This window comes from Ambystoma mexicanum, chromosome 4p (genome assembly GCF_040938575.1).
Source record: "Ambystoma mexicanum isolate Mex_15411 chromosome 4p, UKY_AmexF1_1, whole genome shotgun sequence".
Taxonomy (NCBI): domain Eukaryota; kingdom Metazoa; phylum Chordata; class Amphibia; order Caudata; family Ambystomatidae; genus Ambystoma; species Ambystoma mexicanum.
This window is the reverse complement of record NC_090927.1, coordinates 843,407,237-843,427,525: the sequence shown is the minus strand read 5'-3', so window position 1 is coordinate 843,427,525 and position 20,289 is coordinate 843,407,237. Positions and strand designations below refer to the sequence as shown.

Here is a 20,289-nt window from a genome sequence, read left to right as displayed (position 1 = left end):
ACTAGATGCTTAAAAGTACAAAACTCACTAGGCCCAGAGCCTACGGCCACACCACACTGAATGCGCCCGATCTCGGAAGCTAAGCAGGGTCGGGCCTAGTTAGTACCTGGATGGGAGACTGCCTGGGAATACCAGGTGCTGTAGGCTTTTTTGTGCTCCATGATTAGTAATTGCGCAACTTCTCAATTATTTTTCAAATTTGGTATGTTTCCAAAATAATTGTATCCCGTTTTATAGCGGAAATGTTGGACAACATCATGAGGGCTGGAGCTACCTTTTTACATAGAATTAGCATACAGGTAGTGTGTTCATGGGTAATAAATCGACTTTCACATGTAATGCAGTACAGAGAATATTGAGTCCTTCAAGAGGCATGAAAGAAAACCATTATTGTGTTGATTGTTCTCTCCACCTCCCTGCAACAGACACAGGATGGATGAATTAAAGTTATCCTACCAGACATAGGAGTCCTGAATGGGCCCACCAGTCTTATATATCTCGCCTGATCGAGCCTGATCGAGCGATGAGCGTGGTATCATGTTGCAAGTGGCTGCATGGCTTAGCTTACTAAATGCAAATGCATAAGAGTAATATTCTTAGCATTCCTAGAGCCTACGGCCACACCACACTGAATGCACCCGATCTCGTCTGATCTCGGAAGTTAAGCAGTGTCAGGCCTAGTTAGTACCTGGATGGGAGACCGCCTGGGAATACCAGGTGCTGTAGGCTTTTTTGTGCTCCAAGTTCAGGAAGTGAGCCCTTTCTCAATTGCCTTTTAAAACTGCAAGGTCTAGCCGACTAGATGCTTAAAAGTACAAAACTCACTAGGCCCAGAGCCTACGGCCACACCACACTGAATGCGCCTGATCTCGTCTGATCTCAGAAGCTAAGCAGTGTCGGGCCTAGTTAGTACCTGGATGGGAGACCGCCTGGGAATACCAGGTGCTGTAGGCTTTTTTGTACTCCAAGTTCAGGAAGTGAGCCATTTCTCAATTGCCTTTCAAAACTGCAAGGTCTAGCCGACTAGATGCTTAAAAGTACAAAACTCACAAGGCCCAGAGCCTACGGCCACACCACACTGAATGCGTCCGATCTCGTCTGATCTCGGAAGCTAAGCAGTGTCGGGCCTCGTTAGTACTTGGATGGGAGACCGCCTGGGAATACCAGGTGCTGTAGGCTTTTTTGTGCTCCAAGTTCAGGAAGTGAGCCATTTCTCAATTGCCTTTCAAAACTGCAAGGTCTAGCTGACTAGATGCTTAAAAGTACAAAACTCACAAGGCCCAGAGCCTACGGCCACACCACACTGATTGCGCCCGATCTAGTCTGATCTCGGAAGCTAAGCAGTGTCGGGCCTAGTTAGTACCTGGATGGGAGACCACCTGGGAATACCAGGTGCTGTAGGCTTTTTTGTGCTCCAAGTTCAGGAAGTGAGCCATTTCACAATTGCCTTTCAAAACTGCAAGGTCTAGCCGACTAGATGCTTAAAAGTACAAAACTCACTAGGCCCAGAGCCTACGGCCACACCACACTGAATGCGCCCGATCTCGGAAGCTAAGCAGGGTCGGGCCTAGTTAGTACCTGGATGGGAGACTGCCTGGGAATACCAGGTGCTGTAGGCTTTTTTGTGCTCCATGATTAGTAATTGCGCAACTTCTCAATTATTTTTCAAATTTGGTATGTTTCCAAAATAATTGTATCCCGTTTTATAGCGGAAATGTTGGACAACATCATGAGGGCTGGAGCTACCTTTTTACATAGAATTAGCATACAGGTAGTGTGTTAATGGGTAATAAATCGACTTTCACATGTAATGCAGTACAGAGAATATTGAGTCCTTCAAGAGGCATGAAAGAAAACCATTATTGTGTTGATTGTTCTCTCCACCTCCCTGCAACAGACACAGGATGGATGAATTAAAGTTATCCTACCAGACATAGGAGTCCTGAATGGGCCCACCAGTCTTATATATCTCGCCTGATCGAGCCTGATCGAGCGATGAGCGTGGTATCATGTTGCAAGTGGCTGCATGGCTTAGCTTACTAAATGCAAATGCATAAGAGTAATATTCTTAGCATTCCTAGAGCCTACGGCCACACCACACTGAATGCACCCGATCTCGTCTGATCTCGGAAGTTAAGCAGTGTCAGGCCTAGTTAGTACCTGGATGGGAGACCGCCTGGGAATACCAGGTGCTGTAGGCTTTTTTGTGCTCCAAGTTCAGGAAGTGAGCCCTTTCTCAATTGCCTTTTAAAACTGCAAGGTCTAGCCGACTAGATGCTTAAAAGTACAAAACTCACTAGGGCCAGAGCCTACGGCCACACCACACTGAATGCGCCTGATCTCGTCTGATCTCAGAAGCTAAGCAGTGTCGGGCCTAGTTAGTACCTGGATGGGAGACCGCCTGGGAATACCAGGTGCTGTAGGCTTTTTTGTACTCCAAGTTCAGGAAGTGAGCCATTTCTCAATTACCTTTCAAAACTGCAAGGTCTAGCCGACTAGATGCTTAAAAGTACAAAACTCACAAGGCCCAGAGCCTACGGCCACACCACACTGAATGCGCCCGATCTCGTCTGATCTCGGAAGCTAAGCAGTGTCGGGCCTCGTTAGTACCTGGATGGGAGACCGCCTGGGAATACCAGGTGCTGTAGGCTTTTTTGTGCTCCAAGTTCAGGAAGTGAGCCATTTCTCAATTGCCTTTCAAAACTGCAAGGTCTAGCTGACTAGATGCTTAAAAGTACAAAACTCACTAGGCCCAGAGCCTACGGCCACACCACACTGATTGCGCCCGATCTCGTCTGATCTCGGAAGCTAAGCAGTGTCGGGCCTAGTTAGTACCTGGATGGGAGACCACCTGGGAATACCAGGTGCTGTAGGCTTTTTTGTGCTCCAAGTTCAGGAAGTGAGCCATTTCACAATTGCCTTTCAAAACTGCAAGGTCTAGCCGACTAGATGCTTAAAAGTACAAAACTCACTAGGTCTAGAGCCTACGGCCACACCACACTGAATGCACCTGATCTCGTCTGATCTCAGAAGCTAAGCAGTGTCGGGCCTAGTTAGTACCTGGATGGGAGACCGCCTGGGAATACCAGGTGCTGTAGGCTTTTTTGTACTCCAAGTTCAGGAAGTGAGCCATTTCTCAATTGCCTTTCAAAACTGCAAGGTCTAGCCGACTAGATGCTTAAAAGTACAAAACTCACAAGGCCCAGAGCCTACGGCCATACCACACTGAATGCGCCCGATCTCGTCTGATCTCGGAAACTAAGCAGTGTCGGGCCTCGTTAGTACCTGGATGGGAGACCGCCTGAGAATACCAGGTGCTGTAGGCTTTTTTGTGCTCCAAGTTCAGGAAGTGAGCCATTTCTCAATTGCCTTTCAAAACTGCAAGGTCTAGCTGACTAGATGCTTAAAAGTACAAAACTCACTAGGCCCAGAGCCTACGGCCACACCACACTGATTGCGCCCGATCTCGTCTGATCTCGGAAGCTAAGCAGTGTCGGGCCTAGTTAGTACCTGGATGGGAGACCACCTGGGAATACCAGGTGCTGTAGGCTTTTTTGTGCTCCAAGTTCAGGAAGTGAGCCATTTCACAATTGCCTTTCAAAACTGCAAGGTCTAGCCGACTAGATGCTTAAAAGTACAAAACTCACTAGGCCCAGAGCCTACGGCCACACCACACTGAATGCGCCCGATCTCGGAAGCTAAGCAGGGTCGGGCCTAGTTAGTACCTGGATGGGAGACTGCCTGGGAATACCAGGTGCTGTAGGCTTTTTTGTGCTCCATGATTAGTAATTGCGCAACTTCTCAATTATTTTTCAAATTTGGTATGTTTCCAAAATAATTGTATCCCGTTTTATAGCGGAAATGTTGGACAACATCATGAGGGCTGGAGCTACCTTTTTACATAGAATTAGCATACAGGTAGTGTGTTCATGGGTAATAAATCGACTTTCACATGTAATGCAGTACAGAGAATATTGAGTCCTTCAAGAGGCATGAAAGAAAACCATTATTGTGTTGATTGTTCTCTCCACCTCCCTGCAACAGACACAGGATGGATGAATTAAAGTTATCCTACCAGACATAGGAGTCCTGAATGGGCCCACCAGTCTTATATATCTCGCCTGATCGAGCCTGATCGAGCGATGAGCGTGGTATCATGTTGCAAGTGGCTGCATGGCTTATCTTACTAAATGCAAATGCATAAGAGTAATATTCTTAGCATTCCTAGAGCCTACGGCCACACCACACTGAATGCACCCGATCTCGTCTGATCTCGGAAGTTAAGCAGTGTCAGGCCTAGTTAGTACCTGGATGGGAGACCGCCTGGGAATACCAGGTGCTGTAGGCTTTTTTGTGCTCCAAGTTCAGGAAGTGAGCCCTTTCTCAATTGCCTTTTAAAACTGCAAGGTCTAGCCGACTAGATGCTTAAAAGTACAAAACTCACTAGGCCCAGAGCCTACGGCCACACCACACTGAATGCGCCTGATCTCGTCTGATCTCAGAAGCTAAGCAGTGTCGGGCCTAGTTAGTACCTGGATGGGAGACCGCCTGGGAATACCAGGTGCTGTAGGCTTTTTTGTACTCCAAGTTCAGGAAGTGAGCCATTTCTCAATTGCCTTTCAAAACTGCAAGGTCTAGCCGACTAGATGCTTAAAAGTACAAAACTCACAAGGCCCAGAGCCTACGGCCACACCACACTGAATGCGTCCGATCTCGTCTGATCTCGGAAGCTAAGCAGTGTCGGGCCTCGTTAGTACTTGGATGGGAGACCGCCTGGGAATACCAGGTGCTGTAGGCTTTTTTGTGCTCCAAGTTCAGGAAGTGAGCCATTTCTCAATTGCCTTTCAAAACTGCAAGGTCTAGCTGACTAGATGCTTAAAAGTACAAAACTCACAAGGCCCAGAGCCTACGGCCACACCACACTGATTGCGCCCGATCTAGTCTGATCTCGGAAGCTAAGCAGTGTCGGGCCTAGTTAGTACCTGGATGGGAGACCACCTGGGAATACCAGGTGCTGTAGGCTTTTTTGTGCTCCAAGTTCAGGAAGTGAGCCATTTCACAATTGCCTTTCAAAACTGCAAGGTCTAGCCGACTAGATGCTTAAAAGTACAAAACTCACTAGGCCCAGAGCCTACGGCCACACCACACTGAATGCGCCCGATCTCGGAAGCTAAGCAGGGTCGGGCCTAGTTAGTACCTGGATGGGAGACTGCCTGAGAATACCAGGTGCTGTAGGCTTTTTTGTGCTCCATGATTAGTAATTGCGCAACTTCTCAATTATTTTTCAAATTTGGTATGTTTCCAAAATAATTGTATCCCGTTTTATAGCGGAAATGTTGGACAACATCATGAGGGCTGGAGCTACCTTTTTACATAGAATTAGCATACAGGTAGTGTGTTAATGGGTAATAAATCGACTTTCACATGTAATGCAGTACAGAGAATATTGAGTCCTTCAAGAGGCATGAAAGAAAACCATTATTGTGTTGATTGTTCTCTCCACCTCCCTGCAACAGACACAGGATGGATGAATTAAAGTTATCCTACCAGACATAGGAGTCCTGAATGGGCCCACCAGTCTTATATATCTCGCCTGATCGAGCCTGATCGAGCGATGAGCGTGGTATCATGTTGCAAGTGGCTGCATGGCTTAGCTTACTAAATGCAAATGCATAAGAGTAATATTCTTAGCATTCCTAGAGCCTACGGCCACACCACACTGAATGCACCCGATCTCGTCTGATCTCGGAAGTTAAGCAGTGTCAGGCCTAGTTAGTACCTGGATGGGAGACCGCCTGGGAATACCAGGTGCTGTAGGCTTTTTTGTGCTCCAAGTTCAGGAAGTGAGCCCTTTCTCAATTGCCTTTTAAAACTGCAAGGTCTAGCCGACTAGATGCTTAAAAGTACAAAACTCACTAGGGCCAGAGCCTACGGCCACACCACACTGAATGCGCCTGATCTCGTCTGATCTCAGAAGCTAAGCAGTGTCGGGCCTAGTTAGTACCTGGATGGGAGACCGCCTGGGAATACCAGGTGCTGTAGGCTTTTTTGTACTCCAAGTTCAGGAAGTGAGCCATTTCTCAATTACCTTTCAAAACTGCAAGGTCTAGCCGACTAGATGCTTAAAAGTACAAAACTCACAAGGCCCAGAGCCTACGGCCACACCACACTGAATGCGCCCGATCTCGTCTGATCTCGGAAGCTAAGCAGTGTCGGGCCTCGTTAGTACCTGGATGGGAGACCGCCTGGGAATACCAGGTGCTGTAGGCTTTTTTGTGCTCCAAGTTCAGGAAGTGAGCCATTTCTCAATTGCCTTTCAAAACTGCAAGGTCTAGCTGACTAGATGCTTAAAAGTACAAAACTCACTAGGCCCAGAGCCTACGGCCACACCACACTGATTGCGCCCGATCTCGTCTGATCTCGGAAGCTAAGCAGTGTCGGGCCTAGTTAGTACCTGGATGGGAGACCACCTGGGAATACCAGGTGCTGTAGGCTTTTTTGTGCTCCAAGTTCAGGAAGTGAGCCATTTCACAATTGCCTTTCAAAACTGCAAGGTCTAGCCGACTAGATGCTTAAAAGTACAAAACTCACTAGGTCTAGAGCCTACGGCCACACCACACTGAATGCACCTGATCTCGTCTGATCTCAGAAGCTAAGCAGTGTTGGGCCTAGTTAGTACCTGGATGGGAGACCGCCTGGGAATACCAGGTGCTGTAGGCTTTTTTGTACTCCAAGTTCAGGAAGTGAGCCATTTCTCAATTGCCTTTCAAAACTGCAAGGTCTAGCCGACTAGATGCTTAAAAGTACAAAACTCACAAGGCCCAGAGCCTACGGCCATACCACACTGAATGCGCCCGATCTCGTCTGATCTCGGAAACTAAGCAGTGTCGGGCCTCGTTAGTACCTGGATGGGAGACCGCCTGAGAATACCAGGTGCTGTAGGCTTTTTTGTGCTCCAAGTTCAGGAAGTGAGCCATTTCTCAATTGCCTTTCAAAACTGCAAGGTCTAGCTGACTAGATGCTTAAAAGTACAAAACTCACTAGGCCCAGAGCCTACGGCCACACCACACTGATTGCGCCCGATCTCGTCTGATCTCGGAAGCTAAGCAGTGTCGGGCCTAGTTAGTACCTGGATGGGAGACCACCTGGGAATACCAGGTGCTGTAGGCTTTTTTGTGCTCCAAGTTCAGGAAGTGAGCCATTTCACAATTGCCTTTCAAAACTGCAAGGTCTAGCCGACTAGATGCTTAAAAGTACAAAACTCACTAGGCCCAGAGCCTACGGCCACACCACACTGAATGCGCCCGATCTCGGAAGCTAAGCAGGGTCGGGCCTAGTTAGTACCTGGATGGGAGACTGCCTGGGAATACCAGGTGCTGTAGGCTTTTTTGTGCTCCATGATTAGTAATTGCGCAACTTCTCAATTATTTTTCAAATTTGGTATGTTTCCAAAATAATTGTATCCCGTTTTATAGCGGAAATGTTGGACAACATCATGAGGGCTGGAGCTACCTTTTTACATAGAATTAGCATACAGGTAGTGTGTTCATGGGTAATAAATCGACTTTCACATGTAATGCAGTACAGAGAATATTGAGTCCTTCAAGAGGCATGAAAGAAAACCATTATTGTGTTGATTGTTCTCTCCACCTCCCTGCAACAGACACAGGATGGATGAATTAAAGTTATCCTACCAGACATAGGAGTCCTGAATGGGCCCACCAGTCTTATATATCTCGCCTGATCGAGCCTGATCGAGCGATGAGCGTGGTATCATGTTGCAAGTGGCTGCATGGCTTATCTTACTAAATGCAAATGCATAAGAGTAATATTCTTAGCATTCCTAGAGCCTACGGCCACACCACACTGAATGCACCCGATCTCGTCTGATCTCGGAAGTTAAGCAGTGTCAGGCCTAGTTAGTACCTGGATGGGAGACCGCCTGGGAATACCAGGTGCTGTAGGCTTTTTTGTGCTCCAAGTTCAGGAAGTGAGCCCTTTCTCAATTGCCTTTTAAAACTGCAAGGTCTAGCCGACTAGATGCTTAAAAGTACAAAACTCACTAGGCCCAGAGCCTACGGCCACACCACACTGAATGCGCCTGATCTCGTCTGATCTCAGAAGCTAAGCAGTGTCGGGCCTAGTTAGTACCTGGATGGGAGACCGCCTGGGAATACCAGGTGCTGTAGGCTTTTTTGTACTCCAAGTTCAGGAAGTGAGCCATTTCTCAATTGCCTTTCAAAACTGCAAGGTCTAGCCGACTAGATGCTTAAAAGTACAAAACTCACAATGCCCAGAGCCTACGGCCACACCACACTGAATGCGTCCGATCTCGTCTGATCTCGGAAGCTAAGCAGTGTCGGGCCTCGTTAGTACTTGGATGGGAGACCGCCTGGGAATACCAGGTGCTGTAGGCTTTTTTGTGCTCCAAGTTCAGGAAGTGAGCCATTTCTCAATTGCCTTTCAAAACTGCAAGGTCTAGCTGACTAGATGCTTAAAAGTACAAAACTCACAAGGCCCAGAGCCTACGGCCACACCACACTGATTGCGCCCGATCTAGTCTGATCTCGGAAGCTAAGCAGTGTCGGGCCTAGTTAGTACCTGGATGGGAGACCACCTGGGAATACCAGGTGCTGTAGGCTTTTTTGTGCTCCAAGTTCAGGAAGTGAGCCATTTCACAATTGCCTTTCAAAACTGCAAGGTCTAGCCGACTAGATGCTTAAAAGTACAAAACTCACTAGGCCCAGAGCCTACGGCCACACCACACTGAATGCGCCCGATCTCGGAAGCTAAGCAGGGTCGGGCCTAGTTAGTACCTGGATGGGAGACTGCCTGGGAATACCAGGTGCTGTAGGCTTTTTTGTGCTCCATGATTAGTAATTGCGCAACTTCTCAATTATTTTTCAAATTTGGTATGTTTCCAAAATAATTGTATCCCGTTTTATAGCGGAAATGTTGGACAACATCATGAGGGCTGGAGCTACCTTTTTACATAGAATTAGCATACAGGTAGTGTGTTCATGGGTAATAAATCGACTTTCACATGTAATGCAGTACAGAGAATATTGAGTCCTTCAAGAGGCATGAAAGAAAACCATTATTGTGTTGATTGTTCTCTCCACCTCCCTGCAACAGACACAGGATGGATGAATTAAAGTTATCCTACCAGACATAGGAGTCCTGAATGGGCCCACCAGTCTTATATATCTCGCCTGATCGAGCCTGATCGAGCGATGAGCGTGGTATCATGTTGCAAGTGGCTGCATGGCTTAGCTTACTAAATGCAAATGCATAAGAGTAATATTCTTAGCATTCCTAGAGCCTACGGCCACACCACACTGAATGCACCCGATCTCGTCTGATCTCGGAAGTTAAGCAGTGTCAGGCCTAGTTAGTACCTGGATGGGAGACCGCCTGGGAATACCAGGTGCTGTAGGCTTTTTTGTGCTCCAAGTTCAGGAAGTGAGCCCTTTCTCAATTGCCTTTTAAAACTGCAAGGTCTAGCCGACTAGATGCTTAAAAGTACAAAACTCACTAGGCCCAGAGCCTACGGCCACACCACACTGAATGCGCCTGATCTCGTCTGATCTCAGAAGCTAAGCAGTGTCGGGCCTAGTTAGTACCTGGATGGGAGACCGCCTGGGAATACCAGGTGCTGTAGGCTTTTTTGTACTCCAAGTTCAGGAAGTGAGCCATTTCTCAATTGCCTTTCAAAACTGCAAGGTCTAGCCGACTAGATGCTTAAAAGTACAAAACTCACAAGGCCCAGAGCCTACGGCCACACCACACTGAATGCGTCCGATCTCGTCTGATCTCGGAAGCTAAGCAGTGTCGGGCCTCGTTAGTACTTGGATGGGAGACCGCCTGGGAATACCAGGTGCTGTAGGCTTTTTTGTGCTCCAAGTTCAGGAAGTGAGCCATTTCTCAATTGCCTTTCAAAACTGCAAGGTCTAGCTGACTAGATGCTTAATAGTACAAAACTCACAAGGCCCAGAGCCTACGGCCACACCACACTGATTGCGCCCGATCTAGTCTGATCTCGGAAGCTAAGCAGTGTCGGGCCTAGTTAGTACCTGGATGGGAGACCACCTGGGAATACCAGGTGCTGTAGGCTTTTTTGTGCTCCAAGTTCAGGAAGTGAGCCATTTCACAATTGCCTTTCAAAACTGCAAGGTCTAGCCGACTAGATGCTTAAAAGTACAAAACTCACTAGGCCCAGAGCCTACGGCCACACCACACTGAATGCGCCCGATCTCGGAAGCTAAGCAGGGTCGGGCCTAGTTAGTACCTGGATGGGAGACTGCCTGGGAATACCAGGTGCTGTAGGCTTTTTTGTGCTCCATGATTAGTAATTGCGCAACTTCTCAATTATTTTTCAAATTTGGTATGTTTCCAAAATAATTGTATCCCGTTTTATAGCGGAAATGTTGGACAACATCATGAGGGCTGGAGCTACCTTTTTACATAGAATTAGCATACAGGTAGTGTGTTAATGGGTAATAAATCGACTTTCACATGTAATGCAGTACAGAGAATATTGAGTCCTTCAAGAGGCATGAAAGAAAACCATTATTGTGTTGATTGTTCTCTCCACCTCCCTGCAACAGACACAGGATGGATGAATTAAAGTTATCCTACCAGACATAGGAGTCCTGAATGGGCCCACCAGTCTTATATATCTCGCCTGATCGAGCGATGAGCGTGGTATCATGTTGCAAGTGGCTGCATGGCTTAGCTTACTAAATGCAAATGCATAAGAGTAATATTCTTAGCATTCCTAGAGCCTACGGCCACACCACACTGAATGCACCTGATCTCGTCTGATCTCGGAAGTTAAGCAGTGTCAGGCCTAGTTAGTACCTGGATGGGAGACCGCCTGGGAATACCAGGTGCTGTAGGCTTTTTTGTGCTCCAAGTTCAGGAAGTGAGCCCTTTCTCAATTGCCTTTTAAAACTGCAAGGTCTAGCCGACTAGATGCTTAAAAGTACAAAACTCACAAGGCCCAGAGCCTACGGCCACACCACACTGAATGCGCCTGATCTCGTCTGATCTCAGAAGCTAAGCAGTGTCGGGCCTAGTTAGTACCTGGATGGGAGACCGCCTGGGAATACCAGGTGCTGTAGGCTTTTTTGTACTCCAAGTTCAGGAAGTGAGCCATTTCTCAATTGCCTTTCAAAACTGCAAGGTCTAGCCGACTAGATGCTTAAAAGTACAAAACTCACAAGGCCCAGAGCCTACGGCCACACCACACTGAATGCGCCCGATCTCGTCTGATCTCGGAAGCTAAGCAGTGTCGGGCCTCGTTAGTACCTGGATGGGAGACCGCCTGGGAATACCAGGTGCTGTAGGCTTTTTTGTGCTCCAAGTTCAGGAAGTGAGCCATTTCTCAATTGCCTTTCAAAACTGCAAGGTCTAGCTGACTAGATGCTTAAAAGTACAAAACTCACTAGGCCCAGAGCCTACGGCCACACCACACTGATTGCGCCCGATCTCGTCTGATCTCGGAAGCTAAGCAGTGTCGGGCCTAGTTAGTACCTGGATGGGAGACCACCTGGGAATACCAGGTGCTGTAGGCTTTTTTGTGCTCCAAGTTCAGGAAGTGAGCCATTTCACAATTGCCTTTCAAAACTGCAAGGTCTAGCCGACTAGATGCTTAAAAGTACAAAACTCACTAGGTCTAGAGCCTACGGCCACACCACACTGAATGCGCCTGATCTCGTCTGATCTCAGAAGCTAAGCAGTGTCGGGCCTAGTTAGTACCTCGATGGGAGACTGCCTGGGAATACCAGGTGCTGTAGGCTTTTTTGTACTCCAAGTTCAGGAAGTGAGCCATTTCTCAATTGCCTTTCAAAACTGCAAGGTCTAGCCGACTAGATGCTTAAAAGTACAAAACTCACAAGGCCCAGAGCCTACGGCCACACCACACTGAATGCGCCCGATCTCGTCTGATCTCGGAAGCTAAGCAGTGTCGGGCCTAGTTAGTACCTGGATGGGAGACCACCTGGGAATACCAGGTGCTGTAGGCTTTTTTGTGCTCCAAGTTCAGGAAGTGAGCCATTTCACAATTGCCTTTCAAAACTGCAAGGTCTAGCCGACTAGATGCTTAAAAGTACAAAACTCACTAGGCCCAGAGCCTACGGCTACACCACACTGAATGCGCCCGATCTCGGAAGCTAAGCAGGGTCGGGCCTAGTTAGTACCTGGATGGGAGACTGCCTGGGAATACCAGGTGCTGTAGGCTTTTTTGTGCTCCATGATTAGTAATTGCGCAACTTCTCAATTATTTTTCAAATTTGGTATGTTTCCAAAATAATTGTATCCCGTTTTATAGCGGAAATGTTGGACAACATCATGAGGGCTGGAGCTACCTTTTTACATAGAATTAGCATACAGGTAGTGTGTTAATGGGTAATAAATCGACTTTCACATGTAATGCAGTACAGAGAATATTGAGTCCTTCAAGAGGCATGAAAGAAAACCATTATTGTGTTGATTGTTCTCTCCACCTCCCTGCAACAGACACAGGATGGATGAATTAAAGTTATCCTACCAGACATAGGAGTCCTGAATGGGCCCACCAGTCTTATATATCTCGCCTGATCGAGCCTGATCGAGCGATGAGCGTGGTATCATGTTGCAAGTGGCTGCATGGCTTAGCTTACTAAATGCAAATGCATAAGAGTAATATTCTTAGCATTCCTAGAGCCTATGGCCACACCACACTGAATGCACCCGATCTCGTCTGATCTCGGAAGTTAAGCAGTGTCAGGCCTAGTTAGTACCTGGATGGGAGACCGCCTGGGAATACCAGGTGCTGTAGGCTTTTTTGTGCTCCAAGTTCAGGAAGTGAGCCCTTTCTCAATTGCCTTTTAAAACTGCAAGGTCTAGCCGACTAGATGCTTAAAAGTACAAAACTCACTAGGCCTAGAGCCTACGGCCACACCACACTGAATGCGCCTGATCTCGTCTGATCTCAGAAGCTAAGCAGTGTCGGGCCTAGTTAGTACCTGGATGGGAGACCGCCTGGGAATACCAGGTGCTGTAGGCTTTTTTGTACTCCAAGTTCAGGAAGTGAGCCATTTCTCAATTGCCTTTCAAAACTGCAAGGTCTAGCCGACTAGATGCTTAAAAGTACAAAACTCACAAAGCCCAGAGCCTACAGCCACACCACACTGAATGCGTCCGATCTCGTCTGATCTCGGAAGCTAAGCAGTGTCGGGCCTCGTTAGTACTTGGATGGGAGACCGCCTGGGAATACCAGGTGCTGTAGGCTTTTTTGTGCTCCAAGTTCAGGAAGTGAGCCATTTCTCAATTGCCTTTCAAAACTGCAAGGTCTAGCTGACTAGATGCTTAAAAGTACAAAACTCACAAGGCCCAGAGCCTACGGCCACACCACACTGATTGCGCCCGATCTAATCTGATCTCGGAAGCTAAGCAGTGTCGGGCCTAGTTAGTACCTGGATGGGAGACCACCTGGGAATACCAGGTGCTGTAGGCTTTTTTGTGCTCCAAGTTCAGGAAGTGAGCCATTTCACAATTGCCTTTCAAAACTGCAAGGTCTAGCCGACTAGATGCTTAAAAGTACAAAACTCACTAGGCCCAGAGCCTACGGCCACACCACACTGAATGCGCCCGATCTCGGAAGCTAAGCAGGGTCGGGCCTAGTTAGTACCTGGATGGGAGACTGCCTGGGAATACCAGGTGCTGTAGGCTTTTTTGTGCTCCATGATTAGTAATTGCGCAACTTCTCAATTATTTTTCAAATTTGGTATGTTTCCAAAATAATTGTATCCCGTTTTATAGCGGAAATGTTGGACAACATCATGAGGGCTGGAGCTACCTTTTTACATAGAATTAGCATACAGGTAGTGTGTTAATGGGTAATAAATCGACTTTCACATGTAATGCAGTACAGAGAATATTGAGTCCTTCAAGAGGCATGAAAGAAAACCATTATTGTGTTGATTGTTCTCTCCACCTCCCTGCAACAGACACAGGATGGATGAATTAAAGTTATCCTACCAGACATAGGAGTCCTGAATGGGCCCACCAGTCTTATATATCTCGCCTGATCGAGCCTGATCGAGCGATGAGCGTGGTATCATGTTGCAAGTGGCTGCATGGCTTAGCTTACTAAATGCAAATGCATAAGAGTAATATTCTTAGCATTCCTAGAGCCTATGGCCACACCACACTGAATGCACCCGATCTCGTCTGATCTCGGAAGTTAAGCAGTGTCAGGCCTAGTTAGTACCTGGATGGGAGACCGCCTGGGAATACCAGGTGCTGTAGGCTTTTTTGTGCTCCAAGTTCAGGAAGTGAGCCCTTTCTCAATTGCCTTTTAAAACTGCAAGGTCTAGCCGACTAGATGCTTAAAAGTACAAAACTCACTAGGCCTAGAGCCTACGGCCACACCACACTGAATGCGCCTGATCTCGTCTGATCTCAGAAGCTAAGCAGTGTCGGGCCTAGTTAGTACCTGGATGGGAGACCGCCTGGGAATACCAGGTGCTGTAGGCTTTTTTGTACTCCAAGTTCAGGAAGTGAGCCATTTCTCAATTGCCTTTCAAAACTGCAAGGTCTAGCCGACTAGATGCTTAAAAGTACAAAACTCACAAAGCCCAGAGCCTACAGCCACACCACACTGAATGCGTCCGATCTCGTCTGATCTCGGAAGCTAAGCAGTGTCGGGCCTTGTTAGTACTTGGATGGGAGACCGCCTGGGAATACCAGGTGCTGTAGGCTTTTTTGTGCTCCAAGTTCAGGAAGTGAGCCATTTCTCAATTGCCTTTCAAAACTGCAAGGTCTAGCTGACTAGATGCTTAAAAGTACAAAACTCACAAGGCCCAGAGCCTACGGCCACACCACACTGATTGCGCCCGATCTAATCTGATCTCGGAAGCTAAGCAGTGTCGGGCCTAGTTAGTACCTGGATGGGAGACCACCTGGGAATACCAGGTGCTGTAGGCTTTTTTGTGCTCCAAGTTCAGGAAGTGAGCCATTTCACAATTGCCTTTCAAAACTGCAAGGTCTAGCCGACTAGATGCTTAAAAGTACAAAACTCACTAGGCCCAGAGCCTACGGCCACACCACACTGAATGCGCCCGATCTCGGAAGCTAAGCAGGGTCGGGCCTAGTTAGTACCTGGATGGGAGACTGCCTGGGAATACCAGGTGCTGTAGGCTTTTTTGTGCTCCATGATTAGTAATTGCGCAACTTCTCAATTATTTTTCAAATTTGGTATGTTTCCAAAATAATTGTATCCCGTTTTATAGCGGAAATGTTGGACAACATCATGAGGGCTGGAGCTACCTTTTTACATAGAATTAGCATACAGGTAGTGTGTTAATGGGTAATAAATCGACTTTCACATGTAATGCAGTACAGAGAATATTGAGTCCTTCAAGAGGCATGAAAGAAAACCATTATTGTGTTGATTGTTCTCTCCACCTCCCTGCAACAGACACAGGATGGATGAATTAAAGTTATCCTACCAGACATAGGAGTCCTGAATGGGCCCACCAGTCTTATATATCTCGCCTGATCGAGCCTGATCGAGCGATGAGCGTGGTATCATGTTGCAAGTGGCTGCATGGCTTAGCTTACTAAATGCAAATGCATAAGAGTAATATTCTTAGCATTCCTAGAGCCTACGGCCACACCACACTGAATGCGTCTGATCTCGGAAGTTAAGCAGTGTCAGGCCTAGTTAGTACCTGGATGGGAGACCGCCTGGGAATACCAGGTGCTGTAGGCTTTTTTGTGCTCCAAGTTCAGGAAGTGAGCCCTTTCTCAATTGCCTTTTAAAACTGCAAGGTCTAGCCGACTAGATGCTTAAAAGTACAAAACTCACTAGGCCCAGAGCCTACGGCCACACCACATTGAATGCGCCTGATCTCGTCTGATCTCAGAAGCTAAGTAGTGTCGGGCCTAGTTAGTACCTGGATGGGAGACCGCCTGGGAATGCCAGGTGCTGTAGGCTTTTTTGTGCTCCAAGTTCAGGAAGTGAGCCATTTCACAATTGCCTTTCAAAACTGCAACGTCTAGCCGACTAGATGCTTAAAAGTACAAAACTCACTAGGTCTAGAGCCTACGGCCACACCACACTGAATGCGCCTGATCTCGTCTGATCTCAGAAGCTAAGCAGTGTTGGGCCTAGTTAGTACCTGGATGGGAGACCGCCTGGGAATACCAAGTGCTGTAGGCTTTTTTGTACTCCAAGTTCAGGAAGTGAGCCATTTCTCAATTGCCTTTCAAAACTGCAAGGTCTAGCCGACTAGATGCTTAAAAGTACAAAACTCACAAGGCCCAGAGCCTACGGCCACACCACACTGAATGCGCCCGATCTCGTCTGATCTCGGAAGCTAAGCAGTGTCGGGCCTCGTTAGTACCTGGATGGGAGACCGCCTGAGAATACCAGGTGCTGTAGGCTTTTTTGTGCTCCAAGTTCAGGAAGTGAGCCATTTCTCAATTGCCTTTCAAAACTGCAAGGTCTAGCTGACTAGATGCTTAAAAGTACAAAACTCACTTGGCCCAGAGCCTACGGCCACACCACACTGATTGCGCCTGATCTCGGAAGCTAAGCAGTGTCGGGCCTAGTTAGTACCTGGATGGGAGACCACCTGGGAATACCAGGTGCTGTAGGCTTTTTTGTGCTCCAAGTTCAGGAAGTGAGCCATTTCACAATTGCCTTTCAAAACTGCAAGGTCTAGCCGACTAGATGCTTAAAAGTACAAAACTCACTAGGCCCAGAGCCTACGGCCACACCACACTGAATGCGCCCGATCTCGGAAGCTAAGCAGGGTCGGGCCTAGTTAGTACCTGGATGGGAGACTGCCTGGGAATACCAGGTGCTGTAGGCTTTTTTGTGCTCCATGATTAGTAATTGCGCAACTTCTCAATTATTTTTCAAATTTGGTATGTTTCCAAAATAATTGTATCCCGTTTTATAGCGGAAATGTTGGACAACATCATGAGGGCTGGAGCTACCTTTTTACATAGAATTAGCATACAGGTAGTGTGTTCATGGGTAATAAATCGACTTTCACATGTAATGCAGTACAGAGAATATTGAGTCCTTCAAGAGGCATGAAAGAAAACCATTATTGTGTTGATTGTTCTCTCCACCTCCCTGCAACAGACACAGGATGGATGAATTAAAGTTATCCTACCAGACATAGGAGTCCTGAATGGGCCCACCAGTCTTATATATCTCGCCTGATCGAGCGATGAGCGTGGTATCATGTTGCAAGTGGCTGCATGGCTTAGCTTACTAAATGCAAATGCATAAGAGTAATATTCTTAGCATTCCTAGAGCCTACGGCCACACCACACTGAATGCACCCGATCTCGTCTGATCTCGGTAGTTAAGCAGTGTCAGGCCTAGTTAGTACCTGGATGGGAGACTGCCTGGGAATACCAGGTGCTGTAGGCTTTTTTGTGCTCCAAGTTCAGGAAGTGAGCCCTTTCTCAATTGCCTTTTAAAACTGCAAGGTCTAGCCGACTAGATGCTTAAAAGTACAAAACTCACTAGGCCCAGAGCCTACGGCCACACCACACTGAATGCGCCTGATCTCGTCTGATCTCAGAAGCTAAGCAGTGTCGGGCCTAGTTAGTACCTGGATGGGAGACCGCCTGGGAATACCAGGTGCTGTAGGCTTTTTTGTACTCCAAGTTCAGGAAGTGAGCCATTTCTCAATTGCCTTTCAAAACTGCAAGGTCTAGCCGACTAGATGCTTAAAAGTACAAAACTCACAAAGCCCAGAGCCTACAGCCACACCACACTGAATGCGTCCGATCTCGTCTGATCTCGGAAGCTAAGCAGTGTCGGGCCTCGTTAGTACTTGGATGGGAGACCGCCTGGGAATACCAGGTGCTGTAGGCTTTTTTGTGCTCCAAGTTCAGGAAGTGAGCCATTTCTCAATTGCCTTTCAAAACTGCAAGGTCTAGCTGACTAGATGCTTAAAAGTACAAAACTCACAAGGCCCAGAGCATAGGGCCACACCACACTGATTGCGCCCGATCTAGTCTGATCTCGGAAGCTAAGCAGTGTCGGGCCTAGTTAGTACCTGGATGGGAGACCACCTGGGAATACCAGGTGCTGTAGGCTTTTTTGTGCTCCAAGTTCAGGAAGTGAGCCATTTCACAATTGCCTTTCAAAACTGCAAGGTCTAGCCGACTAGATGCTTAAAAGTACAAAACTCACTAGGCCCAGAGCCTACGGCCACACCACACTGAATGCGCCCGATCTCGGAAGCTAAGCAGGGTCGGGCCTAGTTAGTACCTGGATGGGAGACTGCCTGGGAATACCAGGTGCTGTAGGCTTTTTTGTGCTCCATGATTAGTAATTGCGCAACTTCTCAATTATTTTTCAAATTTGGTATGTTTCCAAAATAATTGTATCCCGTTTTATAGCGGAAATGTTGGACAACATCATGAGGGCTGGAGCTACCTTTTTACATAGAATTAGCATACAGGTAGTGTGTTAATGGGTAATAAATCGACTTTCACATGTAATGCAGTACAGAGAATATTGAGTCCTTCAAGAGGCATGAAAGAAAACCATTATTGTGTTGATTGTTCTCTCCACCTCCCTGCAACAGACACAGGATGGATGAATTAAAGTTATCCTACCAGACATAGGAGTCCTGAATGGGCCCACCAGTCTTATATATCTCGCCTGATCGAGCCTGATCGAGCGATGAGCGTGGTATCATGTTGCAAGTGGCTGCATGGCTTAGCTTACTAAATGCAAATGCATAAGAGTAATATTCTTAGCATTCCTAGAGCCTACGGCCACACCACACTGAATGCACCCGATCTCGTCTGATCTCGGAAGTTAAGCAGTGTCAGGCCTAGTTAGTACCTGGATGGGAGACCGCCTGGGAATACCAGGTGCTGTAGGCTTTTTTGTGCTCCAAGTTCAGGAAGTGAGCCCTTTCTCAATTGCCTTTTAAAACTGCAAGGTCTAGCCGACTAGATGCTTAAAAGTACAAAACTCACTAGGCCCAGAGCCTACGGCCACACCACACTGAATGCACCTGATCTCGTCTGATCTCAGAAGCTAAGCAGTGTCGGGCCTAGTTAGTACCTGGATGGGAGACCGCCTGGGAATACCAGGTGCTGTAGGCTTTTTTGTACTCCAAGTTCAGGAAGTGAGCCATTTCTCAATTGCCTTTCAAAACTGCAAGGTCTAGCCGACTAGATGCTTAAAAGTACAAAACTCACAAGGCCCAGAGCCTACGGCCACACCACACTGAATGCGCCCGATCTCGTCTGATCTCGGAAGCTAAGCAGTGTCGGGCCTCGTTAGTACCTGGATGGGAGACCGCCTGGGAATACCAGGTGCTGTAGGCTTTTTTGTGCTCCAAGTTCAGGAAGTGAGCCATTTCTCAATTGCCTTTCAAAACTGCAAGGTCTAGCTGACTAGATGCTTAAAAGTACAAAACTCACTAGGCCCAGAGCCTACGGCCACACCACACTGATTGCGCCCGATCTCGTCTGATCTCGGAAGCTAAGCAGTGTCGGGCCTAGTTAGTTCCTGGATGGGAGACCACCTGGGAATACCAGGTGCTGTAGGCTTTTTTGTGCTCCAAGTTCAGGAAGTGAGCCATTTCACAATTGCCTTTCAAAACTGCAAGGTCTAGCCGACTAGATGCTTAAAAGTACAAAACTCACTAGGTCTAGAGCCTACGGCCACACCACACTGAATGCGCCTGATCTCGTCTGATCTCAGAAGCTAAGCAGTGTCGGGCCTAGTTAGTACCTGGATGGGAGACCGCCTGGGAATACCAAGTGCTGTAGGCTTTTTTGTACTCCAAGTTCAGGAAGTGAGCCATTTCTCAATTGCCTTTCAAAACTGCAAGGTCTAGCCGACTAGATGCTTAAAAGTACAAAACTCACAAGGCCCAGAGCCTACGGCCACACCACACTGAATGCGCCCGATCTCGTCTGATCTCGGAAGCTAAGCAGTGTCGGGCCTCGTTAGTACCTGGATGGGAGACCGCCTGAGAATACCAGGTGCTGTAGGCTTTTTTGTGCTCCAAGTTCAGGAAGTGAGCCATTTCTCAATTGCCTTTCAAAACTGCAAGGTCTAGCTGACTAGATGCTTAAAAGTACAAAACTCACTTGGCCCAGAGCCTACGGCCACACCACACTGATTGCGCCCGATCTCGTCTGATCTCGGAAGCTAAGCAGTGTCGGGCCTAGTTAGTACCTGGATGGGAGACCACCTGGGAATACCAGGTGCTGTAGGCTTTTTTGTGCTCCAAGTTCAGGAAGTGAGCCATT

The 20,289-nt window shown here is 47.6% G+C and overlaps 57 non-coding genes and 15 pseudogenes across 57 annotated transcripts; all 72 read left to right on the top strand.

Moving 5' to 3' along the window:
• The first annotated feature begins 38 nt into the window (after window positions 1–38).
• Window positions 39–147, top strand: LOC138456674 (5S ribosomal RNA; annotated as a pseudogene).
• Window positions 148–610: 463 nt separating this feature from the next.
• On the top strand, window positions 611–729 carry LOC138461241 (5S ribosomal RNA). Its single transcript, XR_011263867.1, has one exon. It is a non-coding gene; the product is annotated as a 5S ribosomal RNA (ribosomal RNA).
• A 106-nt stretch (window positions 730–835) lies between these two features.
• On the top strand, window positions 836–954 carry LOC138464284 (5S ribosomal RNA). Its single transcript, XR_011266865.1, has one exon. It is a non-coding gene; the product is annotated as a 5S ribosomal RNA (ribosomal RNA).
• A 106-nt stretch (window positions 955–1,060) lies between these two features.
• LOC138463849 (5S ribosomal RNA) lies at window positions 1,061–1,179 on the top strand. Its single transcript, XR_011266434.1, has one exon. It is a non-coding gene; the product is annotated as a 5S ribosomal RNA (ribosomal RNA).
• A 106-nt stretch (window positions 1,180–1,285) lies between these two features.
• Window positions 1,286–1,404, top strand: LOC138464744 (5S ribosomal RNA). Its single transcript, XR_011267322.1, has one exon. It is a non-coding gene; the product is annotated as a 5S ribosomal RNA (ribosomal RNA).
• Window positions 1,405–1,510: 106 nt separating this feature from the next.
• On the top strand, window positions 1,511–1,619 carry LOC138456672 (5S ribosomal RNA; annotated as a pseudogene).
• A 463-nt stretch (window positions 1,620–2,082) lies between these two features.
• LOC138461240 (5S ribosomal RNA) lies at window positions 2,083–2,201 on the top strand. Its single transcript, XR_011263866.1, has one exon. It is a non-coding gene; the product is annotated as a 5S ribosomal RNA (ribosomal RNA).
• A 106-nt stretch (window positions 2,202–2,307) lies between these two features.
• Window positions 2,308–2,426, top strand: LOC138464272 (5S ribosomal RNA). The gene has a single exon (XR_011266853.1). It is a non-coding gene; the product is annotated as a 5S ribosomal RNA (ribosomal RNA).
• Window positions 2,427–2,532: 106 nt separating this feature from the next.
• On the top strand, window positions 2,533–2,651 carry LOC138461957 (5S ribosomal RNA). The gene has a single exon (XR_011264561.1). It is a non-coding gene; the product is annotated as a 5S ribosomal RNA (ribosomal RNA).
• Window positions 2,652–2,757: 106 nt separating this feature from the next.
• Window positions 2,758–2,876, top strand: LOC138459637 (5S ribosomal RNA). Its single transcript, XR_011262633.1, has one exon. It is a non-coding gene; the product is annotated as a 5S ribosomal RNA (ribosomal RNA).
• Window positions 2,877–2,982: 106 nt separating this feature from the next.
• LOC138460808 (5S ribosomal RNA) lies at window positions 2,983–3,101 on the top strand. Its single transcript, XR_011263471.1, has one exon. It is a non-coding gene; the product is annotated as a 5S ribosomal RNA (ribosomal RNA).
• Window positions 3,102–3,207: 106 nt separating this feature from the next.
• On the top strand, window positions 3,208–3,326 carry LOC138454045 (5S ribosomal RNA). Its single transcript, XR_011260739.1, has one exon. It is a non-coding gene; the product is annotated as a 5S ribosomal RNA (ribosomal RNA).
• Window positions 3,327–3,432: 106 nt separating this feature from the next.
• Window positions 3,433–3,551, top strand: LOC138459625 (5S ribosomal RNA). Its single transcript, XR_011262631.1, has one exon. It is a non-coding gene; the product is annotated as a 5S ribosomal RNA (ribosomal RNA).
• A 106-nt stretch (window positions 3,552–3,657) lies between these two features.
• Window positions 3,658–3,766, top strand: LOC138456670 (5S ribosomal RNA; annotated as a pseudogene).
• Window positions 3,767–4,229: 463 nt separating this feature from the next.
• Window positions 4,230–4,348, top strand: LOC138461239 (5S ribosomal RNA). Its single transcript, XR_011263865.1, has one exon. It is a non-coding gene; the product is annotated as a 5S ribosomal RNA (ribosomal RNA).
• A 106-nt stretch (window positions 4,349–4,454) lies between these two features.
• Window positions 4,455–4,573, top strand: LOC138464259 (5S ribosomal RNA). The gene has a single exon (XR_011266841.1). It is a non-coding gene; the product is annotated as a 5S ribosomal RNA (ribosomal RNA).
• Window positions 4,574–4,679: 106 nt separating this feature from the next.
• LOC138463848 (5S ribosomal RNA) lies at window positions 4,680–4,798 on the top strand. The gene has a single exon (XR_011266433.1). It is a non-coding gene; the product is annotated as a 5S ribosomal RNA (ribosomal RNA).
• Window positions 4,799–4,904: 106 nt separating this feature from the next.
• LOC138464743 (5S ribosomal RNA) lies at window positions 4,905–5,023 on the top strand. Its single transcript, XR_011267321.1, has one exon. It is a non-coding gene; the product is annotated as a 5S ribosomal RNA (ribosomal RNA).
• A 106-nt stretch (window positions 5,024–5,129) lies between these two features.
• Window positions 5,130–5,238, top strand: LOC138458135 (5S ribosomal RNA; annotated as a pseudogene).
• A 463-nt stretch (window positions 5,239–5,701) lies between these two features.
• On the top strand, window positions 5,702–5,820 carry LOC138461237 (5S ribosomal RNA). Its single transcript, XR_011263864.1, has one exon. It is a non-coding gene; the product is annotated as a 5S ribosomal RNA (ribosomal RNA).
• Window positions 5,821–5,926: 106 nt separating this feature from the next.
• LOC138464247 (5S ribosomal RNA) lies at window positions 5,927–6,045 on the top strand. Its single transcript, XR_011266829.1, has one exon. It is a non-coding gene; the product is annotated as a 5S ribosomal RNA (ribosomal RNA).
• Window positions 6,046–6,151: 106 nt separating this feature from the next.
• Window positions 6,152–6,270, top strand: LOC138461956 (5S ribosomal RNA). Its single transcript, XR_011264560.1, has one exon. It is a non-coding gene; the product is annotated as a 5S ribosomal RNA (ribosomal RNA).
• A 106-nt stretch (window positions 6,271–6,376) lies between these two features.
• On the top strand, window positions 6,377–6,495 carry LOC138459613 (5S ribosomal RNA). Its single transcript, XR_011262629.1, has one exon. It is a non-coding gene; the product is annotated as a 5S ribosomal RNA (ribosomal RNA).
• Window positions 6,496–6,601: 106 nt separating this feature from the next.
• LOC138462216 (5S ribosomal RNA) lies at window positions 6,602–6,720 on the top strand. Its single transcript, XR_011264820.1, has one exon. It is a non-coding gene; the product is annotated as a 5S ribosomal RNA (ribosomal RNA).
• Window positions 6,721–6,826: 106 nt separating this feature from the next.
• Window positions 6,827–6,945, top strand: LOC138454044 (5S ribosomal RNA). The gene has a single exon (XR_011260738.1). It is a non-coding gene; the product is annotated as a 5S ribosomal RNA (ribosomal RNA).
• A 106-nt stretch (window positions 6,946–7,051) lies between these two features.
• On the top strand, window positions 7,052–7,170 carry LOC138459600 (5S ribosomal RNA). Its single transcript, XR_011262626.1, has one exon. It is a non-coding gene; the product is annotated as a 5S ribosomal RNA (ribosomal RNA).
• Window positions 7,171–7,276: 106 nt separating this feature from the next.
• Window positions 7,277–7,385, top strand: LOC138456669 (5S ribosomal RNA; annotated as a pseudogene).
• Window positions 7,386–7,848: 463 nt separating this feature from the next.
• LOC138461236 (5S ribosomal RNA) lies at window positions 7,849–7,967 on the top strand. The gene has a single exon (XR_011263863.1). It is a non-coding gene; the product is annotated as a 5S ribosomal RNA (ribosomal RNA).
• Window positions 7,968–8,073: 106 nt separating this feature from the next.
• LOC138464234 (5S ribosomal RNA) lies at window positions 8,074–8,192 on the top strand. Its single transcript, XR_011266816.1, has one exon. It is a non-coding gene; the product is annotated as a 5S ribosomal RNA (ribosomal RNA).
• Window positions 8,193–8,298: 106 nt separating this feature from the next.
• LOC138463847 (5S ribosomal RNA) lies at window positions 8,299–8,417 on the top strand. The gene has a single exon (XR_011266432.1). It is a non-coding gene; the product is annotated as a 5S ribosomal RNA (ribosomal RNA).
• Window positions 8,418–8,523: 106 nt separating this feature from the next.
• Window positions 8,524–8,642, top strand: LOC138464742 (5S ribosomal RNA). Its single transcript, XR_011267319.1, has one exon. It is a non-coding gene; the product is annotated as a 5S ribosomal RNA (ribosomal RNA).
• A 106-nt stretch (window positions 8,643–8,748) lies between these two features.
• On the top strand, window positions 8,749–8,857 carry LOC138456668 (5S ribosomal RNA; annotated as a pseudogene).
• A 463-nt stretch (window positions 8,858–9,320) lies between these two features.
• LOC138461235 (5S ribosomal RNA) lies at window positions 9,321–9,439 on the top strand. The gene has a single exon (XR_011263862.1). It is a non-coding gene; the product is annotated as a 5S ribosomal RNA (ribosomal RNA).
• A 106-nt stretch (window positions 9,440–9,545) lies between these two features.
• On the top strand, window positions 9,546–9,664 carry LOC138464222 (5S ribosomal RNA). The gene has a single exon (XR_011266803.1). It is a non-coding gene; the product is annotated as a 5S ribosomal RNA (ribosomal RNA).
• A 106-nt stretch (window positions 9,665–9,770) lies between these two features.
• LOC138463846 (5S ribosomal RNA) lies at window positions 9,771–9,889 on the top strand. The gene has a single exon (XR_011266430.1). It is a non-coding gene; the product is annotated as a 5S ribosomal RNA (ribosomal RNA).
• Window positions 9,890–9,995: 106 nt separating this feature from the next.
• Window positions 9,996–10,114, top strand: LOC138464741 (5S ribosomal RNA). The gene has a single exon (XR_011267318.1). It is a non-coding gene; the product is annotated as a 5S ribosomal RNA (ribosomal RNA).
• A 106-nt stretch (window positions 10,115–10,220) lies between these two features.
• LOC138456667 (5S ribosomal RNA) lies at window positions 10,221–10,329 on the top strand (annotated as a pseudogene).
• A 453-nt stretch (window positions 10,330–10,782) lies between these two features.
• Window positions 10,783–10,901, top strand: LOC138463100 (5S ribosomal RNA). Its single transcript, XR_011265687.1, has one exon. It is a non-coding gene; the product is annotated as a 5S ribosomal RNA (ribosomal RNA).
• A 106-nt stretch (window positions 10,902–11,007) lies between these two features.
• LOC138464210 (5S ribosomal RNA) lies at window positions 11,008–11,126 on the top strand. The gene has a single exon (XR_011266791.1). It is a non-coding gene; the product is annotated as a 5S ribosomal RNA (ribosomal RNA).
• Window positions 11,127–11,232: 106 nt separating this feature from the next.
• On the top strand, window positions 11,233–11,351 carry LOC138461954 (5S ribosomal RNA). Its single transcript, XR_011264559.1, has one exon. It is a non-coding gene; the product is annotated as a 5S ribosomal RNA (ribosomal RNA).
• A 106-nt stretch (window positions 11,352–11,457) lies between these two features.
• Window positions 11,458–11,576, top strand: LOC138459588 (5S ribosomal RNA). The gene has a single exon (XR_011262624.1). It is a non-coding gene; the product is annotated as a 5S ribosomal RNA (ribosomal RNA).
• Window positions 11,577–11,682: 106 nt separating this feature from the next.
• On the top strand, window positions 11,683–11,801 carry LOC138463337 (5S ribosomal RNA). Its single transcript, XR_011265923.1, has one exon. It is a non-coding gene; the product is annotated as a 5S ribosomal RNA (ribosomal RNA).
• A 106-nt stretch (window positions 11,802–11,907) lies between these two features.
• On the top strand, window positions 11,908–12,026 carry LOC138460594 (5S ribosomal RNA). Its single transcript, XR_011263273.1, has one exon. It is a non-coding gene; the product is annotated as a 5S ribosomal RNA (ribosomal RNA).
• Window positions 12,027–12,132: 106 nt separating this feature from the next.
• On the top strand, window positions 12,133–12,241 carry LOC138457780 (5S ribosomal RNA; annotated as a pseudogene).
• A 463-nt stretch (window positions 12,242–12,704) lies between these two features.
• On the top strand, window positions 12,705–12,823 carry LOC138462621 (5S ribosomal RNA). Its single transcript, XR_011265216.1, has one exon. It is a non-coding gene; the product is annotated as a 5S ribosomal RNA (ribosomal RNA).
• Window positions 12,824–12,929: 106 nt separating this feature from the next.
• On the top strand, window positions 12,930–13,048 carry LOC138464198 (5S ribosomal RNA). Its single transcript, XR_011266779.1, has one exon. It is a non-coding gene; the product is annotated as a 5S ribosomal RNA (ribosomal RNA).
• Window positions 13,049–13,154: 106 nt separating this feature from the next.
• Window positions 13,155–13,273, top strand: LOC138464295 (5S ribosomal RNA). Its single transcript, XR_011266876.1, has one exon. It is a non-coding gene; the product is annotated as a 5S ribosomal RNA (ribosomal RNA).
• Window positions 13,274–13,379: 106 nt separating this feature from the next.
• LOC138463316 (5S ribosomal RNA) lies at window positions 13,380–13,498 on the top strand. Its single transcript, XR_011265902.1, has one exon. It is a non-coding gene; the product is annotated as a 5S ribosomal RNA (ribosomal RNA).
• A 106-nt stretch (window positions 13,499–13,604) lies between these two features.
• Window positions 13,605–13,713, top strand: LOC138456666 (5S ribosomal RNA; annotated as a pseudogene).
• A 463-nt stretch (window positions 13,714–14,176) lies between these two features.
• Window positions 14,177–14,295, top strand: LOC138462620 (5S ribosomal RNA). The gene has a single exon (XR_011265214.1). It is a non-coding gene; the product is annotated as a 5S ribosomal RNA (ribosomal RNA).
• A 106-nt stretch (window positions 14,296–14,401) lies between these two features.
• On the top strand, window positions 14,402–14,520 carry LOC138464186 (5S ribosomal RNA). The gene has a single exon (XR_011266767.1). It is a non-coding gene; the product is annotated as a 5S ribosomal RNA (ribosomal RNA).
• Window positions 14,521–14,626: 106 nt separating this feature from the next.
• Window positions 14,627–14,745, top strand: LOC138463272 (5S ribosomal RNA). The gene has a single exon (XR_011265858.1). It is a non-coding gene; the product is annotated as a 5S ribosomal RNA (ribosomal RNA).
• Window positions 14,746–14,851: 106 nt separating this feature from the next.
• Window positions 14,852–14,970, top strand: LOC138463315 (5S ribosomal RNA). Its single transcript, XR_011265901.1, has one exon. It is a non-coding gene; the product is annotated as a 5S ribosomal RNA (ribosomal RNA).
• Window positions 14,971–15,076: 106 nt separating this feature from the next.
• Window positions 15,077–15,185, top strand: LOC138456665 (5S ribosomal RNA; annotated as a pseudogene).
• Window positions 15,186–15,648: 463 nt separating this feature from the next.
• LOC138458138 (5S ribosomal RNA) lies at window positions 15,649–15,757 on the top strand (annotated as a pseudogene).
• A 106-nt stretch (window positions 15,758–15,863) lies between these two features.
• On the top strand, window positions 15,864–15,982 carry LOC138465113 (5S ribosomal RNA). Its single transcript, XR_011267688.1, has one exon. It is a non-coding gene; the product is annotated as a 5S ribosomal RNA (ribosomal RNA).
• A 106-nt stretch (window positions 15,983–16,088) lies between these two features.
• On the top strand, window positions 16,089–16,207 carry LOC138462973 (5S ribosomal RNA). Its single transcript, XR_011265559.1, has one exon. It is a non-coding gene; the product is annotated as a 5S ribosomal RNA (ribosomal RNA).
• Window positions 16,208–16,313: 106 nt separating this feature from the next.
• Window positions 16,314–16,432, top strand: LOC138464660 (5S ribosomal RNA). Its single transcript, XR_011267238.1, has one exon. It is a non-coding gene; the product is annotated as a 5S ribosomal RNA (ribosomal RNA).
• A 106-nt stretch (window positions 16,433–16,538) lies between these two features.
• LOC138456206 (5S ribosomal RNA) lies at window positions 16,539–16,647 on the top strand (annotated as a pseudogene).
• A 106-nt stretch (window positions 16,648–16,753) lies between these two features.
• LOC138456664 (5S ribosomal RNA) lies at window positions 16,754–16,862 on the top strand (annotated as a pseudogene).
• A 453-nt stretch (window positions 16,863–17,315) lies between these two features.
• LOC138465144 (5S ribosomal RNA) lies at window positions 17,316–17,434 on the top strand. Its single transcript, XR_011267719.1, has one exon. It is a non-coding gene; the product is annotated as a 5S ribosomal RNA (ribosomal RNA).
• Window positions 17,435–17,540: 106 nt separating this feature from the next.
• On the top strand, window positions 17,541–17,659 carry LOC138464173 (5S ribosomal RNA). The gene has a single exon (XR_011266755.1). It is a non-coding gene; the product is annotated as a 5S ribosomal RNA (ribosomal RNA).
• A 106-nt stretch (window positions 17,660–17,765) lies between these two features.
• LOC138464294 (5S ribosomal RNA) lies at window positions 17,766–17,884 on the top strand. Its single transcript, XR_011266875.1, has one exon. It is a non-coding gene; the product is annotated as a 5S ribosomal RNA (ribosomal RNA).
• A 106-nt stretch (window positions 17,885–17,990) lies between these two features.
• LOC138455386 (5S ribosomal RNA) lies at window positions 17,991–18,109 on the top strand (annotated as a pseudogene).
• A 106-nt stretch (window positions 18,110–18,215) lies between these two features.
• Window positions 18,216–18,324, top strand: LOC138456663 (5S ribosomal RNA; annotated as a pseudogene).
• A 463-nt stretch (window positions 18,325–18,787) lies between these two features.
• Window positions 18,788–18,906, top strand: LOC138461234 (5S ribosomal RNA). The gene has a single exon (XR_011263861.1). It is a non-coding gene; the product is annotated as a 5S ribosomal RNA (ribosomal RNA).
• Window positions 18,907–19,012: 106 nt separating this feature from the next.
• On the top strand, window positions 19,013–19,131 carry LOC138460686 (5S ribosomal RNA). Its single transcript, XR_011263357.1, has one exon. It is a non-coding gene; the product is annotated as a 5S ribosomal RNA (ribosomal RNA).
• A 106-nt stretch (window positions 19,132–19,237) lies between these two features.
• Window positions 19,238–19,356, top strand: LOC138461952 (5S ribosomal RNA). Its single transcript, XR_011264557.1, has one exon. It is a non-coding gene; the product is annotated as a 5S ribosomal RNA (ribosomal RNA).
• A 106-nt stretch (window positions 19,357–19,462) lies between these two features.
• On the top strand, window positions 19,463–19,581 carry LOC138464275 (5S ribosomal RNA). Its single transcript, XR_011266855.1, has one exon. It is a non-coding gene; the product is annotated as a 5S ribosomal RNA (ribosomal RNA).
• Window positions 19,582–19,687: 106 nt separating this feature from the next.
• Window positions 19,688–19,806, top strand: LOC138463517 (5S ribosomal RNA). The gene has a single exon (XR_011266104.1). It is a non-coding gene; the product is annotated as a 5S ribosomal RNA (ribosomal RNA).
• Window positions 19,807–19,912: 106 nt separating this feature from the next.
• LOC138464659 (5S ribosomal RNA) lies at window positions 19,913–20,031 on the top strand. The gene has a single exon (XR_011267237.1). It is a non-coding gene; the product is annotated as a 5S ribosomal RNA (ribosomal RNA).
• A 106-nt stretch (window positions 20,032–20,137) lies between these two features.
• LOC138459576 (5S ribosomal RNA) lies at window positions 20,138–20,256 on the top strand. The gene has a single exon (XR_011262621.1). It is a non-coding gene; the product is annotated as a 5S ribosomal RNA (ribosomal RNA).
• Window positions 20,257–20,289: the final 33 nt, after the last annotated feature.